This window comes from Calonectris borealis, chromosome 1 (genome assembly GCF_964195595.1).
Source record: "Calonectris borealis chromosome 1, bCalBor7.hap1.2, whole genome shotgun sequence".
In the NCBI taxonomy this organism is placed as follows: domain Eukaryota; kingdom Metazoa; phylum Chordata; class Aves; order Procellariiformes; family Procellariidae; genus Calonectris; species Calonectris borealis.
Genome location: NC_134312.1, coordinates 216821185 through 216827904, shown reverse-complemented (window position 1 = coordinate 216827904; position 6720 = coordinate 216821185).

The following is a 6720-nucleotide window of genomic DNA, read 5'->3' as shown; positions in this document are numbered from 1 at the left end:
CCGCCTCCTTTTGACTATACGGGGAGCTCTGGGAAATAAAATCACTAACTTAAGCACCCTGCGCAGATTCTCAAATTATGTCAGATGAACCTAAGCCTAGGCTTAGCCATGGGAATTAATTCAACATCATTGTGACCTGTCTATAACCTGCTACCAATTTATCTAGCTCTTGTAGGAAAGGGATTAAAACTCGCCAGGTACACAGGTCTTTTGTCCTGGCAAAACTGCAGCACTGCAGAGACTGATCCCTTAAGAAAAAATTATTTCCTGACCTGAAATAGCTTTATCTGGTACGGTTTTTCAAGGGTAGAAAGAGTAGCTGTAAAGATGGACACATGGGAGATCCATTCATAATCAAGATTTTAAACAAAGAACTTGGTAGTAAATTGCAACCGATGTAGTTAACAGCAAAGCAAATAGCACAGGGGTTTGTGCCAGCAAAGAGCGGTTCACCCAGCAGGGCACTATCAAGACCGCAAGGAAAGATTTAGAAAAAAACCTCTTGCATTGGCATACAAAGCAGCACCATTATCCAGCACTTCTTTAGAGTACAGAGATAGCCAGAGATGTTTCTCTGTTGCATTAAAAAGTGCCATGTCCAAATCCAAGCATGTCTGCTGCAGATTCCCAGCCTAGAACTCCAATTTCCCTGATTTATCTGATGCAATAACAGTCATTTAAGAACAAGAGTGAACAATTTGCTGCACTATATACGTGGATGAAATGCACACGTAAATTGTTTGCAAATAACTCAGAGCCCGGTGTGTCTTTGCAGAAATCAGTGGATAAATCCTTGCAAATTGACACTTCAAAAAAAACTGATCAGTTTGCAGAAGGCGCAAATAAAACAGAGACACAAGACGCAAGTTAAAACCGACATGACACATCCCTGGTACCCTTTCCAAATGTCCCAGTCTATTGGCAGCTGGGGTGCAAGGAGAGAGGGTGGAAATGAAGGGGTTTCAGTTTGGACTACTACTAACTGAGCAGTGCCCAAGCGTGCCATGCCCTGGATGCTGTCCTGAGACAGATGTCTCTGCCCATCCAGGGCAGTCACAGGGAATCGCACACTCTTGGATGTGGTGGGGTCAAGCCACCCCTAGAAGCTCAGCAGTATTGGATCTGGGCACCAGTAGGTCACCCCGTAGTAAAAAATTGATGCTGCTCTCATGTGGCAAGATGGTGATCCCGCTCTTGAATTACCCAGAGCACAGACGGGGGGTGCGGGCGTTACGCCACCGGCGAGTGGTGCAGACGACAGCTGATCCTGCTGTCTTCATCAGCCGACCTCAAGTACACCTGGCATAAACCCAGCCATTACCAAGTTACCCCAGCCACATCTTTTGAATTCTTTGAACCTTCAGAGCTCTTATCAGAAGGGTGTCACGTGCCATGGGGTTGCAGTATTTGTCACCTTCTACGAGGATCCCTAAACCCTAAACTTCTACGAGTTTCCCAATCACTGAACCACAGCATTAGTTCTTCCCCAGCCCTCCTCCTTCAGCAGTAGGAATTCAAGACACTGGATCAAAATCAGCAGTTTTGCTGGCAGAGGCCATGAGGTTTGTTACTCACATTCCTGGTGTGGGCACGAGGCTCACACATCAATATTTACCTATGAGCACATAGGATTTGACAGGAAAACAGAGATAACGGAGACCTCGAAACACTGTTTGCTCCATCTGGCTGGCTACAGCAGCATGTCAGGTGTTAAATGCAGGTGTTAGTCTACTCCTCATAAAAGTTGCTAGATTCCACCAGCTCCCAAGACAGGCTAATCCAGTCCAAACTAGCTTTAGCATTAAAAGGGTTTTTTTGTTCTTTTTTTTCCCCAAAGTCTAGGCTCCTGTGGTACAGTTTAAGCCCACTACTTCATGCCCTGTTCATGGTGGATATAAAGAACAGTTTAAACTTTTCCTCTGTTACATATTTCACAACTGCTCGGCTTCCCCCAAGCCCTCTCTAGACTGAACAACCCCAGCTTTTCTAGTCTTTCCTTGTAGTTCATGTTCTCTCTGCCTCAGAGCATCCTCGTATGGATCCTCCTTGCATTTCCCATGGTTGTTGGCACGTGGTAGCCATAACAGGACGTGGTGAACAACCCACAGCCCCTCCGGGGCAGACCTGTGCGCCCACAGCACAGGCTACTCAACACTTGCAGCGTCCAGTTCCTCTCATGTATCAAACATATCATCTGGCCTCGGTCATCTGCATGCTTAAATAAATCACCCTGAACTCACCCCCAGAGGCAAGGGAAAGGTGTTTTCAGCTTTATGCACCAGAGCACTTAAGAACACCTCTATAATTAAGAATTTAATGAACTCCTGCCTTAGTCTTCCCAGGTAAGTGATCTCTCCAAGCCCAGAGGTTGTTGGGGAAGGGACCCTTCATCGCGGGGGAGGCTGGGGAGGGAGGAAGAGAGGAACACAGCCTTCTTTCCACAACCACCTCCATCAATCCCTAGCCCTCCCAAAAACATCAGGCTGGCCAAAGAAGAATAAAAACCTTTGTGTCTCACATCCCCTCAATCCCCATTGACCCCATTGTCCAAGATGTTCAGCAGTACCACTATAGCAATAACACCTTTCAGTATCAAGAGATTCAAAGAGCTGAGCCCCGGCACCTCAACCAAGGTCCTCAGGGCACGGTGGCACCCAGTCCTTGCCAAATTTTGGGAAGCAGCGCTTACGAGGCTTAAGTTTAGTCATCCAAGTTTGCAAATTCTGCGCCCAGGAAAACAGTTTTTTGGAGCTGTTTATAAGAAGGAGCCCACCACTCTCTCCCATCCTTTGCCAGCATCTGTTCTTACTAGGGGATGAGAGCTACTGTGGTTGAAATCCCCCTCTGCTCAAAAGAGAAATGGCTATGCACAAAAGACCTTGCAGTCACCTGCCAGACCCATCCAGAAATAGAACCAGAGACCGACAGAGACTAGAGACCAGGGGAGTCGATATACCTGTTGTATCACATCTAGTGGGATCAGCAAGCTCTCATCCAAAGCAGAAACCACTCTGCCAAGCCCCAGGTCATGACTTGATCCAGGGCTGCTCCTGCTCTCTCTGAGCATTTGGGACGCATAGGAAAAAACAGACGGGACACTTGGAGCCACTGTGTCCCACAGCTGTAGGGGATTGCTGGGTCTCTGCTGAGGAATAAAGCACGGGAGATGCTTGAGACACCAGACAAAAGGCAATGCTTGTGTGTAGATGCAAAGGAAAAAGTTGACAGGGATAAGGAAAACCGGAGATGACTCACCAAATATTTGGGCTACTTCACTCTGAAGGCAGAGGTTCCTAAGAAGAGCTCGTCTTCCTCTGCAGCTCGGTGGGATGCAAGTATCTGCGATGCGTTTACACTGTGCTGTTGCTGGTATCAGCAAACACTCCAGTGGTGACTCCAGGAGAAGTCCAGGAGAAACCCCTCTTAGCGGTGACAAGTCCCGTGTGAGAATGAGGAAGGCAAAAGCAAACACAAGGGCAGGCAGAAAGGTCCTTTTCAGCTCAAAATGTACTCAGATCTCCAGGCACCCCTTTCTTCTCTTTATCTGTGTCCTTCCAGACAAGCATCAGTCCTTTCCTTTTACCTCCACACCTTCTCCCAGGTTCAGGTGCACCTCAATATGCTCATATATTGTGTTTAATTTAATGCAAGCTCCCTCCTTACACCTCAGCCACTCTTCAGGTTCTCCATGATCCTCCATCCCACAGTTTCTTCCTCGCTCACAAATTACCAGCCTGCTGTTACAGCTGCGGTGAGGCATTCAGAAGCCATAAAAACATTTCTCCGAAGGTCTGGCTGAATCTGCCACGCCTCAGACCACATCAAATGTTGAAGCGTTTGAATTCACACGCATCTGACCCTAACAAATATCCCAGCATCTGGCCCCAGCAACCACCTAAGGGGCAAACACCACCACAACATACGGTAGATGCAGAGACCAAAAGCCAGGAGGTCTGCGTTAGGATTTGGAGCAGTTCAGTCATTGCCAGGAAGTAGCAAGAGGCCTTACATCTTGCTTGGCATCTAGATTTGAAGCAGAATGCTCCAAAAATTTCGAGGTCGTCTCAATCCCAGCCCATCTCTGCCAGGCAAAGGTAAATGGATAGAAGAGGGAAACAGCAAACCTGAATCCATTCACTGGGAAAGCCACGGGAGCAAAGAGCAAGCAGGAAAATGTGCATCAGTTGGAGAGCAAAGTTTAGGACTCGTTAGCGAGTGAGCTGTGAAAGCAGTAACATATGTTTTTCAGCTCCACAAACCCAAGAGATCTCAGGTTTCCCTTGCAAACAGAGACTTTGTTTGCTCGCAGATAAGAGCCTCCATCGCAGGCAGTTGAACAGGGCTGCTCGTTTCCCACTGCTTGACAGAGAGTGAGGAAAAGCATGAGAAATAGCCCCGGGGGGATGATGGAGGAAGGAGCAGGGGAGAAAAGGCAGAAAACATATTCAGCTGCACGGGCTGAATGCAGACAGCACTGCAAGCGGAGATTGCTTGAGAGGCCAGTGCACAAGCAAGAGAGAGTGCCCTTGTCTTTTTTGGTGCTGTAAAGCTGGGGCATTCATCTTTCAACGGGTAAACAGGTACAGCAGCCAAATCTGGCATTACCCTATAACTTTTTCTTTGGACCCTTTAAGTCCATGCTTTCTCCTTTTCCTTTCTCCTGCATCTACCCAGCTTTCCCCAACACAATATCCTACAACACGTCGGCAGGTGGGTGCCGGGTTCTTTTCCAGATATTACACATTTCCCAGTCAGCTGCAGGTAGGGATTTGGAAAGAAAAACACATGGGTGCCACCAGCCAGATGGGGGGGGACACGGAGATGGATACTTCTCAGCACCTCAGCATGGTGAGCTTGCCCTGAGCATCTTGATGGTATATGAAGCCTGATGCAGGCAGGAGATAGGGGTGATGCCCACTTTGCCCGTGCCACCACGTCCAAGGGATCTGGAGAGAAAGTGAACCTCATGCTAGGCAGAAGAGGTGCCTTGACCCTGAGCTGAGTCTCCCCAGCACCTGCAGCTCCCTTGTGTGGAGACTTCTGGTGCCATCCCACCACCCTCTGGAGCATCATTTCCTGCCCTTCTGCCCGGGAGTCTTCCATAGCATCACACCAACAGCTGCAAAGAAGTAAAATCAACCTCCTGGCAAGCTGCTGGTTGATCACCATCACCACGAGCTGCAGACAGACCTTGCCACCAGTCAGAAAAGCTCAGCAAAGAGCATCCCTTAAACCTGCATTTCTATCCTATGGAGTCTGCCCAAGGATCTGGATCACAGCCTAGGATCCCTTTTATCTCACCATCATCCGCCTTGAGTTTCTTTCCAGGGAATTAATGAGGTTTAACACAGGAAAGGAAAAAGGATCAAATAAAATAAAGCTAGTCATAATCCTCCTATGATAGGGAATATACTCTATATCCTTTCCTTTCCCTGGCAGATGATAATTATAATTTATCACTAAGACTTTCAACAGTTTCTTTATAAGCCCTAATTATACCTTACTTTTGTGTGGGATGCCAGGGAGTATGTGCAGCCTGGGACAAACACATGCAAAGTACATCTCATGAATTGATGAGCTGTTGGCTTTGAGGTGGAAGATCACAGCCATTAGCACAAAGAAACAACAGGGCCTAACACAAGAAATAACGAACGAATGTGGAAGTAGAAGGGATTAACAAGGAATAACTGCTCCTGCCACTGCAGGGACAATATTTCTGCATTTCATTTGTTGTTGTACACCTCCAACATGCAATGGCTGTGGTTTTCAAAGCTACAGGGAGGTTTCCACCAAGGTTAATGCCCTGTATTTTGTAATATGCCACCACACTTTGAATAGACGCAAATAATCAAGCCCGTTTCAAACAAATTAACCTACAAATACAGCTGAAGTCCTGCATCTATTAGGATTGCACAGGGACTTATCCCCATCGCAGAGGACTCTGCGCTATGGTCTAAAGGTCAGACACCCAGCAGGAGCTGTGCCAGGAATGGGTGGTGTGGCCTGCTCAGCAGTCAATCCCTCGTCTGTGGTCACAAGCAAAGGCAAGATCTTCTGAGGCAACCAATCGATTTTGTGGGGTCAGTTTGACATGCCCTTGAGGAACCCCCATCGCTGGGGATGAGTGATATGGGTTTGGTAATGCTGCTGCCAGCCCCAAACTTCTACACATACCCCTGCAGGGTGATGCAAGCCTCGCTCCAAGGTGGGATCTATTCACCTTAAAACAAAACCATATGTTGGCCACGAGAATTTAGGGTAGAAAAGGCACCTTAATCCCTGGCTTTATTCCAGAGTGACCATCCTAGGAAATAAAGCTCAAAAATGGAATCACATTTTTGCACAGATCACTTTTTCCTCTCCCCCAACCCTCCCCCAGAATTGTTTGGTGTCTCTCTGCTCATTCAGGGTACCTCTCTCAATAGTCTGTCATGCTTGGAGCATGTTTGTCCCCGATGTCTGGTCCCCGGGGATGACTCATTATCCACAACCACTTGCAGAAACCTCGTTTAATCATAGTCATCATCATTAGAAATTACAGCTCTTTTTCTTCATCTTCAAAGCACTTTGCGGGCTCCGTTAACAAATGTGTGCCCAGGAAATTATTGGCCAAGCCTCAGAGCATTTAGAATGGATTTTATAGAAACGCTTTCAGCTTCTTGGGGAAACAGGCAAGGGGAAATCATCGTGTTTGTAAAAGGGTCTCACGGCACTGCTATA